Source organism: Seriola dumerili, unplaced genomic scaffold, assembly GCF_002260705.1.
Source record: "Seriola dumerili isolate Sdu_G_001 unplaced genomic scaffold, Sdu_1.0 BDQW01000088.1, whole genome shotgun sequence".
Lineage (NCBI taxonomy): Eukaryota > Metazoa > Chordata > Actinopteri > Carangiformes > Carangidae > Seriola > Seriola dumerili.
Genome location: NW_019174343.1, coordinates 2,464,626 through 2,485,957, shown reverse-complemented (window position 1 = coordinate 2,485,957; position 21,332 = coordinate 2,464,626).

The window sequence follows — 21,332 nt, the reverse complement described above, 5'->3', positions numbered from 1 at the left end:
TATCTGCTTTTTGTCAAATAGCCCATTATATCCCTGCATACTCCCCCCTCTCTCCTTTTCTTGATAACCTTTTCTGAATTCAACAGTTGCTGATAAGAAAAAATACAGTTGGAAATGTGTGGCAATCACACTTACACACACAATTGCAGAATTAAACCCTGAGGCACAAACAAATTACAACCTTTCCTCCTTTCACCCCCAAACTGCTAGAGGTAACAAATGATTGAGCAATGATATCAAGCTGTCCCTGTGTGCAAATAAAAAAAAAGAATAAGAATAAATGCATATAGAAACAGGAAGTATTCAAACAAGCTTTATTACAATCCAACATACCGGTGTTACCATATATTGTGCTGGTTTTGAATAAATATACATATTTTGCTCTCCAGTTATGTATTTTGTTGAGAGAGCCTCAGAAACAACATTTCTCTGTTGTCAGGTGGAAAACTAGTACCTCTGAAATATCATCTTTTTGCAAATGAGAAAAATAATGCGAGGCTCAGTAGGATGACAGTGGGTTTGACAGAGTCCTGATGATCTGCTTCTGAAGGTTTATTAGCCTAAGAGAAGTTGTAACCTATGAAGGAGAATGCTTTTCTTTCAACTGATGAAAGCTTGAAAATCCCCAAAACTGGAGATACAAGGTATTCTTGAGTTGAATCTAACACCTCATAAGAACCATGAAGACCAAATAGAAGGGAGTTTAATGTAATGCGTCCTGTTCTGTGCTTCAAGGCACTGTTGACTTTTTCAGACGTGAACAGAGAAGAGGATTTTTCTCCTGCTCTTAAGTGCTGTGAGTGCCGAAACATAACCGTAAAAAATATTAGTCATGCTGATAATCTATTGAAAGAGCCAATATTGTATGAAAAACAAATTAACTGTAAATATTCTGCTGAACTGTTCAGAATCAATATTTTGCATCATTTGGCAAATGTTCATTAAAAAGGTTGCCTCATTATGCTGACTAAAAAACACTAAATTTACATGTTATTGTTTTGAATTAGCAGTAAATGAATTGTCTTTATTTAGGTACTTAGGTACTTAGGAGCTGAGCACACAGTTAATAATGTAACTTTCTAAAGAAGGGAAAAAAAACAGTAGTGAAGGGTTATGGTGGGAACTTTTCTCCTGAAATTCTTTGGCATTAGTGTGCATTAAGTTTTACTTTCCCTTTCAATAACTTTAGCGTTACCTTACACAAAGGTTTGCGATCCTTTGCAAGATTTTTTTAATTCACTCTGTTCCATGGGAACAGTTAGTGTGTTGGTCCTTTCCAGTTGTAATGCACTGACATAATGCTTAAAGGAAGGACAAAATGTGATGACATCACACGACTCTTAAACTCTGCCTCTAGGGGTCTCTCAATCAAAACAATGACAAAAGACAGCGTTGGGCGATGTGATGAAATAGCATGGGATGATGGGAGTTGTTGTCTTCACCACCCTGACCATAGGCTCCTCACGGTTTGGATTCCTTCAGTGTCAGTGGTTCAGGAAATCAAACAGACCCAGTGATTGCTGAGACTCCTGCTAACCTTTGTTTGGACTGTTTCTCTGATAACTTATGAAGCAGACGTTCAGCAGGTTTTTACCAGCAGCTGAATTATCCACAGAGGTGTCCTCCTCTCCATAACAAACACACCAGGGGATTAAAACCTGTAGAAACACTCAGAAAAATCAGAGATACAGCGACGCTCTTCAGTGACACAGGACAGGACGTCTCCAGCAGCTGGGAGCTGAGCTGTCTAACGTTTCCTCAGCTTGTTTCTCTGATAACTTCAGATCCAGACGTCCGACGACTAAAATCCTTCATCTGGTTCAAATATAGAGCTGAAAACCACCAAGGTGTAAAAAGTGTATGTGGCTTAAAACTAGATAAAAGTCAGTGTTGAGCTTCTGTCAGACAAACACACTGACACATGATCATAAAGGATATGATGTCACTGACAGGAGACCAATGAAACGTTACCATGATTAAAATCACAGATTTCTCAGGTCTGAGAATTGATGGAAACATTTGGGAAAATGTAAGAACACAACTCAACAACATATAGAACACAGGTCTAGGTGTTTTTAAACATTTTAATGTGGAAAAGTTACAGATTATAACTTTAAGTTATGCAGTCAGGTCATCAGTAATGTGTGTAGTGTGTGGCTGTTCTCAACATGTATAAGCACAAGAAAACCAAAAATAAATCAACCAAACGTCCAACCAAACCAAGTAACGCAAAGGGAAGAGCGAGACTGACTTATCAGGCAGCCATCACTCCCCTGAGACACTCCCTAGATCCCAACAACCAGGAAACTGGTCTGGAGGCCTAGAGGCTGTCACAACTGTAACATAACACAAGACATCACAGAGGTTCATTTTCTCAGAGGGACAATCAGCTTCAAATATGTAATAACTGTAAATAACTGTATTGTTAGTTCCAATAATTGAAAACATTAGCAACCCTGTTGACATTTTGGCCCAGAGCTTGTGCTGTAGAACAATGAGAAGCTGAACTGAGATGTAAATACAGAGCCAACTGAACAAAGCAGATTTTCTTTATTGCTGTGATGTTTGATTTATTTTGAGGCAAATAACACATTAATTCTTCCCCAGTAGGACATGGATAGGCAAACTGATGCTACAAACAGGGCTCAGGTGTTGAGTTTATGGCTGCTTAATAAATCTTGTTCATGTATGAAATTACACCACCGACAGCTATCTGACAAACTGGGATGATAAACCAGTGCTCTAGTATTTATATATTATTTTCTACAGCAACTGATATATGAAATAGTCCTCAAAGTCTTAACTATTTTGTTACGGTGAGAGAAGGTGCCACAGATTTCAGCTAAAGCAAACCTTCAACTCCACGCAGAAAAATATAAGCTAAAAACAATTTAGTGTGGAGTTCCTACCCCACAAACCAAAAGTGGAAAACAAATGGCTGTCCTGTCCTCTATCATCTATTAATAACAAAGGTGGAGGTAGTGTGCCACTGATATATTGCTATCAGGGTGGATGGTGTTGAGTACAAATCATGTAACTTCCATTATGCAATCCAAGGTTTATGTCACACCTGTTATCAACAGTCAAAGGTGGTATTTTGTCAAGTTCTTTTCCCAGAGTAAATACTGTAAATAAGATGACACTGAGTTATCTAGAATAGGCCTTTTACAATTAGTTTGACTTTTGGCTCCATACATACACCTTCAACACTCATTCTCCCACTGAGGAGATCAACCAATTCTGACAAATACGAAGGAAGAAAATCACTTCAACATGACATTTTTTATAATTGACCTGAAGTAAATTGAGAGGTCTATATGCTGCAACTGATGCGTACAGTACATGCACACATATCCTGGTGGATCACGTGCTGGAGATTGCATGAACGTCCACGCCTGACAGGATATTAACCTGCTGACACAAAGGCCTGTTCACCTCTTTGACTGCCTGCTCCTGTAATTGGGATCTCTGTCTGTATCACTCCCTCTGTATCTCCGTCTCTATTTTGAGGGTGTGATAGATGACAGCTTCATCAAGTTGCTGAAATGGGACACATTCCACCATCCACACAGTAAGGTAGTTAAAGGGCACATATTATACTCCCTTTCAACAAGTATAAATAAGTCTCAGAAAAGATAGATTACATCCTGCAATCTCAGTTATTTTTATGTAGTCTCGAAAAAACCACTTCAACTGAGTCTGGTAGATGCGTGTCAGACAATGATTTAACTACACTGAGTGCTTTGATGATGATGTGATTCACCACCTCTCTTCCACACCTTGTCAGACCAGGACTCAGATGCACAAATTGTGTTTATGTAGAAAAAAAAACACAGATACACCTCCACCTCCACCGTCCACACATCAGCTGGTATTTCCATAAGACTGTGCAGTAAGAATGTATTCACCTTTCACATACCTCATGCGTACACATGGGTGTGTAATGCGAGTTAAGTGTGATATTATAAGATAAAAAAAGATGAGGTGGGGGTGTCAGTCAGTTTTCCTGTGTGTATTATTGTTTTGATGACAGTCTACCTTTGGTCAAGACTTAAATATCTCAATATCTTCTTCATGGATTGGAACAATAATATAATAAAAATAATGTAATAATTTTGGTGATGTACTAACTGACTTTTCAGCTGATGGCACCATCAGGTCAAGGTCATTTTAAATTTTTCCTGTACTTTACTTTGGAAAACTCATGACATTGTCATCATCCTCAGCTGTATAATGAGCAAATGTTAGCATGCTAAACTGAGATGGTCTATGGTAAACATCATATCTGCTTAGCATCAGCATAGTAGCATTGTCATTGTGCACATGTTAATATGCTGGCATTAAGCATAAACTGCTGTAAGTAAAACCTCACAGAGCTGCTAGCATGCTTCAGTGTTGTTTGAAGTCTACATATCTGGCAATTTAAATCTTGGCAGTTAAAAAACATAAGGGAACATTATGGGAACATTAGGGATTTATAAAACATAACTGCACATACAAGGTGTATCTCAGTATTTATCACCCTGTATTACACATGTTTTGCATCTGGTGCTTGGTTTAAGAAGCATAGAAATTAAATTGGTAGAATAGATTATACTAGAAAATTCCAGGGAAATTTTGAGTGCCACAGGGGCTACTGCCGGGATGAGTACATGATTTATTTCCAGTGTTCAAAAGTCACCCTGATCATATTCTGGTTTTGAGAAATGTCTTGATATAAAAGACTCTGATATAAAACAATGTCACATCCCTCCATCATGTATTATGTGGGAAATATCTCATATTCTGTGTTGTTTTTTTTAATAAAACAAGAGGCAACATGTCTTCAAACTGGCATTTAAAGGGTTAAAATCCTGAAAACTAATAAACATTTGGTAGGTTTGAGCAGAACTGAAGTGGTTTAAGAGATGTATGCAAAAAAAAGCAGAAAAAAATATTGATATATGATGATTTTATAGCATTTTCTTTGTGTGTCCTTTTTTGGACGCGAGGAACCCCAGAGGGTACAAAATGTGTTACCAGTGTATAATAGACCTGTAACAGTAACTGACATTAGATTTTAAAAATATGTCAAAAAAGACACTTTCTTGCAGAAATCCATACCTTCAGCTGTAACACAGCCAAAATGATCAGCAAATCAAAAAAGAAAAGTGAAGAAAATGTCCCCTGAGGGTTAATTACCACTATTATGTTTTTTTTGGTGCTAAATTTAACATTACTGGGGAGGAGAGCAACGCGACTAGAAGTGACAGCGAGAGAGGGCTAGTAGCTTCTCCTCTCCTCTGTCTCAGCGGAGACCGTCACAACTTCATTCACTCATTTAACAAAACAAAAAGAAAAGCAACAAAGGAAGCAGTAAATGGACTTACATATTTAAGACCTAACTAAATGTAATTTAAGACCTAACATGCGGCTAATGTAAAGCTACTGAGCTTGGAGAGCTGGTTATCTGGTTGCTAGGCGCACGCACGCACGCACACAGGTCAGGAGCTGCTACGAATGTTTTACCAGTCCGTGGTGGCTAGTGTCCTCTCTTCCTCTCTTTGTCCTGTTTCCCTGTTTGGTGCTTGTCTGCATATGTGTTTCACCTGTGTTCAATCACCCTTGCCTCCCTTGTTTCTATTAGTCTCTGTGTTCACCTTTGTCTGTGTCGGTGTTACCTGCTGTTATTGTCTCCTGTGTCTCCGGTTGTAGTTCGTTGTGTGCCCTCGTGCTCCGGTTTCCTGTTCAGTTGGTTCGCGAGTTATTCCCTGTTTTGCCCTGTTTGGATTTTGAGTTTTGTAAGTAGTTACTTTTGTTATTAAACCATTTTGCACTTGCTTTCGTGTGTTGGTTGCATTTGGGTCCAGCCATACCCCAAATGTGACCGAATGAACCCACCAAGAAATGGACTCAGCAGCTAACTTCATGGCTTTTTTGAGATTGCCCCACGAGTCTCAACTCTCCCGTGACCACGTGCCTTCGCCAACCACCCTGGCTGACGCATCAGCTGTTTCAACGCCGGGGGTCCCGTTCGACTCCTCCCAAGTTTCCGAGTTGGAGGTTCTGGACATCTCACCTGCTTCTTGTGTCCTGTCGGCGGCCCAGCTGACTTCTGATCCTGGTTCCCAGTCAGTGGTCCGGCTGAATCCTGCTCCATGTGTCCAGTCGGCAGTGCTGTTCTCTTGTGGGTGGTTCAGCCGCCTCCTGCTCCTGTTCCCCAGTCGTCAACCCAGTCAACTCCCGGTCGCCCTCCAGAGGGGTCCCGTCCCCACCACCGCCCTCTGGCTCGACCTCTGGAGAGACCCAGTCTTTGCCACCGTCCTCCCACTCGACCTCCAGAGAGACCCGGTCTTCGCTGCAGATCTCCAGAGAGACCCAGTCTTCACCGTTGGCCTCCAGAGTGGCTTCGTCCATTTGCCCGGTTGCTTTCCTTCCTGTCCACCAGCCCCTTCATCCACAGACTCATCTATAAATCTCAAGAACGACTGATATGCACAAACTACACAACCCCCCTAATTTCAAGTGCAAAACCGCATAATTATTTATGTTATTCTCTTTGATATTGTATATAGCATCTCTATCTTATTTATTTTTGATTCTGTTTCTATTCTTATTTTATTTCTTAATACATTTTCCCCTTGTGCTTCTATTCTTTTGTGCTGTTGTGTCAAACTCTCCACTACGGGGGTCAAAATAGATACATCTTATCTTAATATCCAAACTGTATGACAGCAGGAACAGTCCACAGGAACACAAGAATCAACATAAACTTCAAAATGTTGCAATACCCACACAGGAGTCTCTCTAAAACAGAATAATTTAACTGCTAAGAATTAAATTTTCTGGATAAAAAACTCATGGGATGCTCAACACCATTTTTGTCTTCTGGAGCAACACAGCACTGGCACTTACATCACTTTCATCCACCTGCAGCTGATCCAAGCAAGGGGCTACAAGGACAGGAGGTGTGAACAACACAGATTTCATATTTTCAAATATGAGGCTGACCACTTATACCTCGCTCTAGCTCTAGTAGTGCCTCACCAAACCCAAGAAGCACATAGGATCCTTCATGGTTGAAGGTAGTGGATATTGCTCACACCACCTTGCCAAGGTAGCTGACAGTAGCCTTCATTAACTCGCACATAGCCAAGTTAACCGTCATGTGTGCGTGATGCAGATGGTGTGAAAACACCAGGGAAACTTCTGCACCCTCATCAGGCATTTCTGAAACAGAGGGAGAAAATGTTACAACAGGTGGTGGCAAACCAGACCGCCTATCTGCCCCCATAATAACATCCACCCCTTTAATTGTCAGTGCAGGATGCACACCCGCAGCCACCTCGCCCTGAACTAACCCACAGTTAAGCTGTAATTTATACACAGGAACAGGTAGTACATTTAAACCCATTCCCCTGTCAGAGTGTCATCACCTGTATCAGAACACTCAGGAAAAGGCAGCACTGAATTCACAATGAATGCATCAAGCCGAAGCTTACTGCCATATCCCCTGAGGCAAGAGTCATCCCAATCAATCACCATGGTGAGCCAAGACATAATCATCTGGCAGACTAGCGGCCTCTGTATGTGTTTAAATAGTTTTCCACCCAACAGCATAGCTAATTGTTAGCTAATTACAGCAGATTGCCAATGCTAGCTACTCTAATTGGTTGACAGACAACTAGACAGCAGTTATAGTTGCCTTAGCTAACAAACAGCTATCTACAAACTGGTTCATGATTACTGTCAGTCGTATGTTTCCCTTTTAATAAACACTTTGAGAGTTTGAACTATTTCTACCTGCATATTTCTGTTTGTGAATTCATTATTTAATTATCCAGGTTATAATGAGACTGCCTCAATTTGTATAACATATCAAGTAGCATACAATGCGGTCTAAAAGTTTCCCATGGGAAAAATCCATAAGTCTGAGACTGAGTCTGAGTCTTTTACAGAGAGAGAAAATTATGTTTCTCACACCAAAATATTCTTTCTGATCCACAGGGATTTCCAACCTGACAGAGAGTGACTTTCAATTAGAATGTTTTTTTTTTGTTCCTCTCTCTGACTTTGAGATTATCTATGATACAGGTCAAGATGGGAAAATAACAGATCATGAAAAGAAAAATCTTTCTGATGAATTATGAACGTTTTTTAATGCTTCCTTTAATCAGATCTACACATTACACGGATCCAATCATTTTAACTAAATCCCGAATGTACCTCAGTTGAATCTGTTATTTGTTGCAATATAAATCCTTGATGATGTGGTTCGATTGGCTGCAGTGTCCAGAAAGTTGGTCTGATAAAAGACTTTAGAAAAGGATGGCCTTTTGTATCCTCGCGAATGTCTCCTCCAGGCAGCTTCCTCACTCCTCTGAACAGCAATAAGGGAATTGAGACATCCTTCATGATGGCGGGCAGAAACGATTTCCAGGTCACCCACAGAGCGAGGAGCAAGGAGATGTGAAATAATGTAATGAGAAGCTAGACTGAGGGCAGGTGACCAGCTTTTCCAGTCAAGACCATCCAACTGCTGGGCCAAAAAAACAACTCCTAGCTGCATTGGCTGTATGTTTAAGATTATCATCTTCCTGCACTGTCCTGAAATTGGCACAATGTAGTAGAAGTTGTAGTGTGTTATCCACTTCATTTCCTTCTATTTCAACATTCTAAATTGTTGTATGTTCTTCTTCTATATATGTTTTATTCTAAAGTTCAAGAAGGGTGTCAACTAAGGCTTTGTCAAAGGTTACATTGAACCACTCATTGTAAGTTGAGTTTAAGGAATGTGCATTAGGGTTAAAAAAACTGGTTAAACATTGGTTTTCTGTTTAATATGGTATGAGAGATTCAGGATGTGGGGGTCTTTGCTGGCCTAAAAGGTCAAATGCCAGAGACCAGAGGCTATAAACCAGATCTTATCTACCATTTGGGTGAAGGCTTCTTCTTATAGGAAGAAGTGCACATTCCAAAGGTTGGATAAGACAGATAAATAGAGGGGTTTGTGAGATGGTAGAGGAGAGATCTCACATTGGCAGAGATGCTCCAGGATTCGGCATTTTTGACACTGTTTCTTTCTTGTAAATAAACTTCTTTTTGATTGCAAGTAAAGACGTGTCAGCGGTGATCACTTCTTCACATCAGCACCTCAAGATACCACAAAGTCATGTAGAAAAGGAGGTTGCAATTACTTCACTGTTTACCCAGTATTAATGTCAACAGAAATTGCTCAAAATGCTCTTTAATCTCATTGGTTTCATTTAATGCAAAAATAACAAACATGTCTGCCAAACTGCCAAAATTGTTAACTGTGCTGTATAGACTATCTTGTTGTCTGTTTCAGCCCAGCTGTCTGGGTAAGTTTACAGTGCATTCAGAAAGAATTCAGATTCCATTCAATTTTTTTCACAATTTTATCAATCTACGCATAGTACCTCAAAATGAAAAAGTTAAAACAGAATTTTTGAACTGTATCTAAATCAAGTGCTGGCTACCTGTGATGTTTATTTTTTATTTACAATGACAGCCAGGTCTGTGGTACGTGCACTGTGGCAGTGTTTATTTTATGTCATTGATGATCCCAGTCATTCAGTCTGACCAAGGTTCAAACTTTTCTTCCTGTTAGTTTGAACTGGAGCAATGAGTATTGATCACTGAGCCAAGACGCCTTGGAGCATTTGCATCAAATGCTTAAGTCCATGTTGCGTGCATACTGTCCCCAAATGAACAGAAGCTGAGAGGAGGGACTACCCTGCTTGTTGTTGGCTGCCAGGGAGGTGGTCCAGGAGAGCGTGGGGTTAAGCCGGATATATGACCTATAAATTATTGAGAATTATTACATTTTGACAGAGCATTTCTATGTCAATCGTCACAGCAAGTTTTCTGGTCAATATTGAATTGAGAAGAAACTGTCAGATGAGAACTACTGCAGTAGCTACTCCCTATTGTTGGTCGTCTAATCACCTTTGTTATAACACCTAACCTGGCAGGGCAGGGGTGGAGGGCTTGTTAGGCCCCAACCAAGCTGTACTTTATGGTCGTCTTAAGAACTCAGAGTTTCTGCTGAAGCCATTTAGAGGTGTCTGGTGATACACCTACTTGGACACATTTGGTTGATGTTGGTGACTGTAGCCCCTTTAAGCAGAGTTTTGATTGTGTTAACCCAGAGAAATGTAATCATCTTGAGGCTGAGGATTATTGAACTGTCACCTCACTTGTGCCAAAGCCTGATAACTCTCCCATATTTTTCTCAAACTGCCGGAAAGTTAATGTGACAAAACCTGATTCTTTTCTGCTTCCCCAATGGAAGACTGCATTGACCAAGTGGGGTCAGCTAGGTTTGTGAGCAAGTTTGATCTCCTGAAGGGATACTGACAGGTCCCGTCTTCAGGGAAGATTCATGAGCATGGTTGTTGGAGATCTGGACGGTTGCTTGGTGTATCTGGATGATGTAGTTATCCCCTTGAATGACTGGGATGGCCATTTTGACAGCAATGAGGAGTTGTTTAACCGCTTGACTCACACACAGTTGACTGTTAACCTGGCCAAGTGTCAGTTGGCAAAGGCCACAATTCTTTATTTGGGTTGTGTGGTTGGACAAGGAAGAATGTGACCAGTGCATGCAAAAGTGCAAGCTATTAATGACTATGCCCTGTTCCTGACTAAAAAGGCGCATCTGTTTTTTGGTGCTAATTCGTCATTACCGCTGTTTTTGTAGGAATTCTTTTACTGTTGTTGCATAGTACCTTTCAACAAACCTGTTGAAAGGTAAGGTCAAATATGTTTGGTCATCAGAGTGCCACAAAGCTTTTGAAAGTGTGAGTGCACCTGTTCTGGCTACTCCATAGTGGGATTAAGCTTTGCTTTTAAACTTCAATTAGATGCTGGTTATGTGGGCACAGGGGTAGTGTTGCTGCAATCTGATGATTGGGGAGTGGAAAGAAACTTCAACAAACACATCTTTGATTTTGGCTTTGCAGCACTTCAGTGCGTGTGTTAACTTTGTCCCTCTGGTGGTTTGTATGGATCAAAATCCTTTAACCTTCCTCAGTTCCTTGCAGTGTACCTCCCAGAGGCTTGGCAGGGCTCTGTTTGTACAGCCTTGGACATTTGTCACATCCAGGGGTGGGGCATGTATTTATTTGCTCTCTGTTGTGTGTCTCATCTTCCTAGGTCTTCTTCTTTCCTCGTAAAACAGCTTCAAGGATTCAGTTTCTGGGGATGTGTGGAGATGTGTGTGCTTTTTGCCGGTCCTTGGCTTGGTGGAGCTGATGTGCCAACATGTTAACTGGGAACACCTGGCCAGTGTCTGCCTGCCCCTTTCTTTTGTGTTATTATATTTAGTTTTCCACTGACAACATGCACCTCACATTATCACTTCCCTCATGCACTGTCATAGACCACCGATACTGACTATCATACCCCAATGTGATTATTATTGTTCTTTCCTTTAATGAATATAAATTTGTAAAGTGTGTTACTGTTAATTTCAGTTTGCATCTCCCATTTTTGTTGCGGCTCACAAGGCGGTCGCAGTCCTGGTGGAATAACCTGGACCCTTACTAAAGCTGGCCATATGGCCTAACTGCAATCAGGGGAGAAGGACGTTGGTAGGAGAGGTTGCCAAGAACCCGATGGTGGCTCTGGCTGAGCTCCAGAGATCCTGTATGAAGGTTGGAGGAAAGTTAGATTGATCTTCTACGTTACCAGGAACTCTTGTGTCAGTTCCCGTCTTCCCACTGGGCAGTGTCTAAATCATTATTAAGATTATGATTAATAGTACGATATCCAGCCATTGATGTGATGTATCAGTGTTCCAGCGGCCGTTCTACAGAACCGTGTGATCTCAGCAGAGACAGAACTGTCAGAAGATAGTGTAAGGAAGTATAATGAAAGTCTGTTAGATAAGTCAGCTGCAGGTGTCTAACTGTGTAGATCTCCTCAGAGGGTGCGAGAGAAAAAAAAATACATCTCCTCATGAATGCACACAGCAATCACTGTGATTTGGCTCGCAGGCAGCAGAACTGCTCATCTCAATACATTTCAATTTCATTTAAATATATTTAAATACCTCAAGCCCAGCCTGGGGCTCACTTGCATGACTGGGACAGAGGAGACATATCAATGACTAAAAGGGGAGGATGGGGACACCAGGTGACTGCAGTGTGGGCTTGACGGACAGCTTGGTGCCATGTTATAATGACATTTATTCAGGGAAATTAGAATAGTTCTACATAAAGATTGATCCAGTCAGTAATTACTACCTGAGGATGTAAAAGAGGTGCTGGAATGCAAACTCCTGTTAGCTAAGAAGTACGCCTCTATAACAGTTTCCAGTTAGCTGATATTACAAAAAACTATTGAAGGATTCACACCCGGAACAGGATGGAGAACTTTCTGAATCATATCTTTCAGAATAATGAGAACACAGTGAGGGTTGAAATGTCACAGATTAAAAGTCCCATATTTGACACCTTTCCAGTGTTTTATTTGAAGTGTTGATCCATAAGAAGATATATTTGTGGTTTTAAGAACCAAAAACCGTCTCAATGTAGTTTTACATTTCTTCTCTCAGGCTTCTCTTTGGAAAAATCTCTGTGAAAATATGGCAGTATGCTGTCCAAACATATTTCATTTTTTAAAAGTGGTTTCCCAGCGAGTTTGTTGAAAAAGCCAATTGATTCTGTTTAGTTTATACCTCTCTGTAACTAATGTGAAATAATGTCTACTACTTTATCATTGAAAAAAGTTGCCTGTAAAATGGATACATATAATGACATGTCTAAGTTATTAAACTATAATGAAAGGTCAATATTTAAAAACCAGCTGCAAGCAAGGGGGGTTAGCTGTAAGGCAAGTGCTTCCCTCGCTGTTCTATGCCAGAGGCTCTCCATCTGGAAAACATGTTTGAAGCCCTGGAGCCCACAGTCGATGTGTTGGATGAGCAGGAGTTCCCCCTGTGTGTGAACAACTCCAATCCTCCATGACCTTCCTCCTCTCTGACTACGCCTCAGAAAAACCCCAGTCCTGCAGCCCCGTCTTGCTGTAGTCAAGCCTCACTTTGGATCATTGTTGGGTCAACCGACATACGCCACCTACCGCCACCCAGGGGCCCTCTTTAAGGACATTAACAGAGGTGGGAGTAAGGCGCACATGTGTGATTGAGAGACCACTAGACACAGAAGTTAAGGACTTAAGTTTGATTTCAGTCATGTGACTCAAGTCCTTCACCTCTGGACATTAACATCTCTGCCCTACAGCTGCTACGTCATCTACCGTCTATCTTGCCTGTTGTGGTGCACATGGACACCAACGCCAATATGTTGGAGCAATTTAAGAAACGTAAAGAAGATTTTATGAACCTTGGCAAACTGCATCATTTCAGGCCCATTGCCGACTAAGGCAACTGCACATCTAGCTTAAGGGCAACTGCTGTACTAGGAACATCCCCTTTGTGTGCTCCACCACCTTTAACAACAGAACAGATTTATTTATCTAAACCATGCAGAATCTTTTATCTATGAACACTGAACTGGAACTACATTCTTGCAAAGCTTTCACCTTGTGACATGCTGTGAGTCTCACACCAACATCTTATATTAAAGTAGTAATTAACAATAAACCAGAGTCTTGTAGGAAGCAAGTAAGAAAATCCACTCACTGTCTTGTACATATCAAGCCTTCTCTGTCTGACCTGACCTGATAATACTTTTCCTTGCACTTTCAATTCAATTCAATTCAATCTTATTTTATTTATATAGCACCAAATCATAATGGAAGTTATCTCAGGGCATTTTTCATATAGAGCAGGTCTAGACCCTACTCTTTATAATATTATTTACAGAGACCCAACATTCACCCATGAGCAAGCACTTGGCCACAATGACAAGAAAAAAACGTGAGACCATGAACAGAGCCAGGCTCATGGTGGGCGGCCGACAGCGAGAGAGACAGAGAAAGAAGGAGAGAGAGAGAGAGAGAGAGAGGGCATTACAGAGGGACACAAAGGGGAGGGAGAGAGAAAGAGGGAGAAAGATAAAGAGGGCAGTAGAGAGGGAGAGAGAGGGGGAGGGGGAGAGAAAGATAGGGAGAGCAGGAGGAAAGAGAACATAGCATAATGCAGGTTCCACATAAAGATGTATAGTAATGATAAGACCAATAATAATAATAATGAAAAGACAATAATAGGACCAGTAATATAACAACAAAACAACAATAATAATAATAATAGTAATAATAATAATAATAATAATGACAATGGGGAATAAAGGGGGCATTTAATTTGATTTTAATTAATTTCTCCTATTGATTTTTATTTCACCTGACTTTAATAGTCATGCTGCAAGCAACAACTCAGATACAAAACAATTCATCAGTTCATTAGAACCATTCGATGTCAAACAACATGTCCCTGGATCCTTTCATATAAAGTGTCCAACACTTGGCCATGTCTTTTCCAGAGGTCTTAATATTACAATGACAGCAACTTATACATGATCCCCAGAGGTGCACTGTCAGGAGAGGGCAAACCAGTCAAATGTTTGGGGCGCCCAAAGGGTAAAAGGGCTCTCGATGACCCCTCATATTGGCACATTTTGCAATGGCAACTATAAACCCCCTTAACAGGAGTGTATAAGTTCCCAAATATCACATTGTCTTTAGAGCGTCAGAACTCCACTATGGTTTAAGATAGAGACTTGCTGTTTTTTCACGTTAAACTAGACGATCAGCACTTTCTAACAAGCTGTGTGAGACACTGACTTCGGTCGATAAACTAACGTGAAAAGTTAGAGGATTGAGTATTATTACCGTTTGACTGGTGCATTTTTGCTTTTGCTTTTTGTGTTTGTAGATTGATTCTCACCTGCCAACTGACCGAATTCTACATTCCTAGTGGCTCCATTGGGTGTTGTCACAGCCAATCAGAGTGTCTGATTCAGAGGCCTCGGCTGTCAGTTGCTTCTATACCCAAACTAAACGGGAGCAATCTTTTATTAGTCTGAAGTCAAAGTGAGGAGAAGTTGTTCAGAAAACAGACACAACATGATACAGATAAAGGTCGACACTTCAAATGACCTCCAGAAAAATAGAAAGAAATTATTATTAGGGTTTACAGTGTTGTCATTGTAGCGTACATACCTGGCCTGGCATCAGTCAGTGACCAGCAGAACTTTCACAGACACAGATCTGAGGAAGACTGTAAAATTAAATATCTAGCTGTTCTGTAACTCATGAGATGTTCCTATGCAATAGTTTAATCCCAAACTTCTATCCCATAGAATGTTTGAAATGTAACATGTAGATTTCAATGTGACCATGTTAGCATCCTTCACACAGGGTAACACACACACTACATGACATCCAGAATGTCCATATTATTATTATTACAGTCAAAGAACTGCTGTGTAATCCACATTTATAGACTATTAGCTTTGGGAAATGTTTATAGTGTTGTTTGATCAGTTAACCACTTGTATCATGATTAATTCCAGGTTTGAAGGATGTAATATGAAATCAACACTCCTATTACTCCTCTCTGCCATTATTAGTGCAAGTAGTTTCATATGTTATTTCATTTAATGTTTTGTGGTCATGGTGGAAGACGGATGTGCGAGTTTATAAGTAAACTCTAGAACTAAATTATTCCAAAGTTCAGTGGAAAATTATTCTCTTCTCCGAGTGGAAACACAGGAGAAGACGGGTGACGCCCGTGAAACACACCCCAGCCCCCAGGGGATAAAACAGTCATGATCAATTCACAGAGTTCAGGTCAGAGAAAAGTCAGAAGAAGGAAAAAGGCCCAGAGATGAGAAGTTAGGAACGGTAGAAACTCGGCGAGATGCTAAGAAGAAAGAAGATGCGAGAAATGAAGCTAAAAGCAAGAGGCTGAAAAGCTGAAGTGAGGAAACGATGCAGAAACTAGAAGCTGAGAACTTTGCTCAAAGCTCAGAGTCCCGGCTCAAAGCCCGGCTCTGTAGCCATGTAAACTCTTAGCTCTAAGCTGCTAGCCACAAACTCATGGCTCTTAGTCATTTTTGCACTTTTCGCATCTTTTATTTTTCTTTCCCACAAGCTCCAAGTAACATCATTTTTACAATCATACATGCGCGATCTTTTATTTTTATAAGCCAAGTCAAGACCAACTGAACCAAAGCAACAGAAGTGGCTCAGAGTAATTTTGTAACTTTTGAATCATCATCAAGTTTTCCTTTTTGAAGATTTTGACAACTTTAGAGTCATCTGGTCACGCCAGTCTCCTCTAAAGTTATTCAGCCAAAGTGAAGAGCATTAGAGTTTATTTCGCATCAACCCACAAGAGACGCCGGCAGATAACATCTGCACGACCGCCTGCAGAGAAGCCGAGCACAAATCAAGAGTGCCCGAGACAAGAAGTCTCCTGGCAAACTCCACCAGAGCTGAACCGCTGAGACACCGGCAGAATCAGTCATCATGATAACGAGACACGGCCTCCAGGAGAATCCACCTAGATCCTGTGTCTCCAGGGTTACCACGGCAACCACAGCCACCTGGGTTCCAGCCGAGGGTCTCCAGCTACAGCGCAACTCACAGTAGGCCGGTCTTAACACTCTGCTCATGACTGGGTTGATGTCGAAATATAGCAATATTTAATCATCAAACCTAATTCGTAGATGTAGCATCATTAGCTGTATAGCCATAGTGTATAGCCATAACATATTCTCTCCCACCATTGCCAACTCATCACACTGCTCATTTCATTATTATTTTCATCTTTATGATTATTACACCTTGCATTTACTCTGTAGATAGTAGTTTAGTTAATAAACTCCTTTATTTACACACAGTTGTTGTCCTGTCGTGTTCTTTTGATGTAGAGACTGGAGAGCCATTGAATCAAGAAGTCATGGCTTCCGATATGAGATTGATAATTTTGGCAATGAAGTAATTCATTGTTGTCCTCCCAGAGGACTGGTGCCCCATTTCAACGAGAATAAATTCTAAAATATGGCGTTAACGCTACATCATCTATGAAGTAAGTCAAAATTCAAAGTCTGTTGTGGGACCACTGAGGATGTGTGCTGTAGCTAGCAGCTGCCAATAGCCTGCATATGAAGCGTCCAAGGAACATCGCTAAATTGTACCATCTAACATAGCCTGGGGGTCGGGGTTCTTCAATGGGCTTCTTGGCCCCTCAGAGTTTGCCACTGATGATTCCACTTGGTATTGATAGTATAAACAGAATATATCCTACCATTCATAGGCATTCACATTTCACTTTCCTGCGAAGATCTCAGTTGTGCTAACAAACCAGTAAACTGTTTTGGTGTTATCAATCGATAACAGATTGATTACAAGACAAGGCTGGCAAACTAAAAGTCAGACACACTTAGAATCACTGTCTCTGAAATATTATTTTAGATACTGATCTCAAATAAGAAAATCAAAATTTAGAGCTTTAATATGTCAAACTGACTCTCAGAAACAGGTTCATCGATTCGTCTTAAGCAGGTTAGACTACTGTAACACTCTATTTGCAACAATCAGTTGGACAGCTCCAGCTCAAACTGCAGCAACTACAGTTCTTACACGTAGCTATTACTCAAGTGCTGAAATCACTTCATTGGCTCTCGGTAAAGAATATACAGAATCACCTTCAAAATCCTTCTAATAGTCCATAAAGCACTTTATGGTTTGGCTCCTAATTGCATCTCTCACTTGCTCACTCATAATAAACCTGATCAGGCCTCTCAGGTCATCAGGTGGACGTCTTCTAGCTGTACTCACAATCAGATCCAAGTCTGGTGAGGGTTCCTTCAGTTACTGTGGTGCTGCCTGCTGACTTGAGGTGTGTATGTGTGTGTGTGTGTGTATGTGTGTGTGTGTGTGTGTGTGTTTATCCATATTGTAGCACTTGTTGTCTCTTGTACAGTTTGTTACATGTGCTATGTGATTGGGCAGTGATGTGTTAATGATTTCGGTTTTTATTGCTGTGGTATATTTGATGTACATTGGGAGTATGTTTCATTGATTCAGCACGGACACTTTCAAAAAAAAAATGCACTTCATGTCAATGATATGTCACTGTGTGAGTCAGGGCAGGCGCCCTCTCTAGTTTGTGCAGACTTCTGCTTGCTGAGAAGGTCTCCTCTCTCACTCTCAGAGGTGGTGGGAGGTGCAGAGGGGGGCGGGGGGTAGTTTGACCACAGGTCTCCCCACTGGAGCAGGTGAATCTATCAAATAATGCACTTCCATATCTGTACAGAACTAATGCAGTTAGTAAAATCAGTCACGCTATGAAAAGCTGCCAAATAGACCACAACTCATTCATAATACTATGAATACAGACCTGTAGTTTCACACACATATTATTTTTCTGGGTTGAGTGAAATCATTAAAAATAATAAACTAGCCTGCACACCACCACATGTGTGTGTCTTGCTTTAAATGGGTAATAATTAAGTTCTCTTCAATTTGTTTATCTATTTGTGGAATGAAGGATATTTACAATTTAGTAATTTGATTGTTTATTTGGAGAGAAAGAGCATGAGAGAGAGAGAGAGAGAGAATTTTCTTTCTATTCTTGTTACTTTATTTTGGTATTTATAAATGCATATAATTTTGGTATTAATTGATGACTTTGCATCAAGGAAAGCAAGAAAGAAGGGGGTGTAGAACCGCCACTGCATGCTTATATTCTTATATTTATATTGCCTAAATTACCTTCTTTCTTACGGGTGTGCATGTCTTTTTTATAATTTGCCTTCCCATGTAAAACATCTATCAACTCTATGATGGCAAGTCTACATAAAGCAGGAACGGATGATGAGCTTCTGAAGACCCATCTCATAAGCATCGCCACCGACTGGGCTGCAGTGCCCACAGGGAAAGCGAGCGGGCTAATTGCCAGACTCAAAAACAACTTTCATAATGTGCAGTCTGTCGGTGCACAGATTAGAGCTGGCAGTCAAAGGTGCTCTTAAAGAACTGGCTGACTGCAATCAATTTATTTCAAAGTTATACTCACTCTATGTACCAGAGATGGCAGATTGCTTCAGGAAGCAGCAGCTGAGCTCCACATGCTAATATTGAGAATTAGTCATTAGTTTCCAGTAGCTATAAGAAAGTAAAAGCTGCATTTCAGACCAAAATACAAAGGGCTTCACAAGCACCTGACCAACTAAGGTTTTGTGGAGGATTTGGCTGCCGTGAAAGAGATCCTGCATAAACTTCAGCGTCTGTCTCTCAAGATGCAGAGGAGAGAAATTACATTTGTGGATTCGAGTCTCCACATCCAACAAACTATCGATGTTTTGACGGCCATGAAGACATCTGGTGGGAAATCAATGAAGAAGGCTGAACAGTGTTTCACATCAGGCCTTTTTAAAGGTGTGGAGCTGACAGAAGGCAGGGGGAAAATAAACAAGCCTTGCTTTTTTATGAATCGATGGTTGCCAGTCTAACCAGCGATTTGGGCCAGAAGAGCAGGAGGCATTAACTTTGGATAGCAAACAACAAGTTCACAGCTTAGCTAAACTGCTACAGGAACCAGCCATGGAAGCTGCAGAGCAGTTTAGAGACTGAAAACTACAAAGCATGACTCAACGCAAAACACTGGAAAGACCACACATAACAAGTCACACCTACCTCCCGAGATCTGCTCAGTTCGAATGATACAACCACCTAGAGCCGTAACAGTTTGCATGAGGAGAGCCTGTCTTCGCTTCTGTTTGTGGAAACTGACCTCATTTGGACAAATTTGATCCAGTGCCATTTTTGTGAACCTGTTTTAAAGCAGGACATCGTCTCTTCTTCTTCTTGGGGACCGAGACGGCAACGAGAGGAAGCTGATCCAAGGCCTCTGTGGTCCAGTCTTTTTTAAGGTGAGACAGAATATGTTTCAAAACTCTATATTTTTTTGCTGTGACTGAACTGTGAGAGACTTACTGTGCACATTGTGAGAAATTGTGTGTGTGTGTGTGTGTGTGTGTGTGCTTATGTGCTGAGTTAGAGAGAGGGGCAAGTGTGCTGTGTGGATTCTGTTGCGAGGTTGTGTAGTTGTGTGAATGGCTGTAGTTAAAATTAGCCTTGGTGATGTGTGTACAGAGCTAGTAGCTTGCCTTGGCTTGCATCCATGAAATCCTGTACACAAGGATGTACGTTTGGTCTCAACATTGGTAGGGACGCAAAAAGAAAATGTATGCAGAATAGGTGGACCATGGTTACATTAAATATAAGTCAGTAATTTACAATTAATCCATAATAGTGTATATTTAATCACACTATCCTTTTAAAACTTCACCTAAAACCCTGAAGACGCATCTGTTTCCTCATCTGTCATCTCATCTGCTGCTGTTCCAGCATAGAAAATAATTCCTCCATAATGATCATACAGATAAATCAACAACTGCCTAAACTATTTGATTACAAAGTGAACATTATAATCTTCATGAAGGAGGATTTACTGTTGTATTAGACTACCTCAGTTTTAGCTGGATGTTCCTAATAAACTGACCACTGAGTGTATATTAGTAACTATCACTTTATATGCACAGACTGCAAAGTGCCTGACTGGCAATAATTGGTTGATTTCAGTGCAGTTCTCACCTGTGAACTGATTCACCTGGCAACCTGTTCTTTAATTTAATTTTAGTTTTACCATTTATTATTATTATCACCATAGAACATGTTTTATCCCTCCGCTTCCCCCTTTTGAAATGTTTACTCAGAGACATTTTAACTGATTTATTCACTTGCTCACAGTCATTTTACTTCCACTGTAGTAAAATGTCTTTTCAGTAACAGTAGTTAGTGACCGTTCACATGGTGACGAGCTGACATCCTCTCCAGTCAGTTTCTGTTACTGCTGGAGTTTATTGCTGCTCTGTCTGAACACAGTTAATGTTTCTGTTTTCTTCATCACAGAGTCTAACTACCTGCTGTACATTTAAACTTACACTAGTTCTGCTCCAGCACCCAGAGCTCTCTGCTCCTTTCAGTGACTTTCACTAATTCAACATTTGTTTACATGATATTCAGATGATAGTTACTTTGTCCTAGCAGTCAACACTAGCTTCTCTCTCTCTCTCTCTCTGTGTCTAGGACCAACAGGTGAACGTGTTCATCAGAGTGTGGTGTTGTTGTAACCTCAGTGTGGAGGATTGTGATGTTTATTACAGCTTCAGTGATGTCTGCTGTCTTACCTTCGACACACAGCTCCACTCGTTAACCGGAGCTGCTCGTTAACTGCTGCTGCTCTAGTCTGTGACCGTCTGTGTGCACAGAAGCTTTCAGCGTTGATAGGCTGTTACTCATGATGTGTGACCAATCAGATGGTGCTGTGGATGGGACATTGCTTCAGACGACAGAGT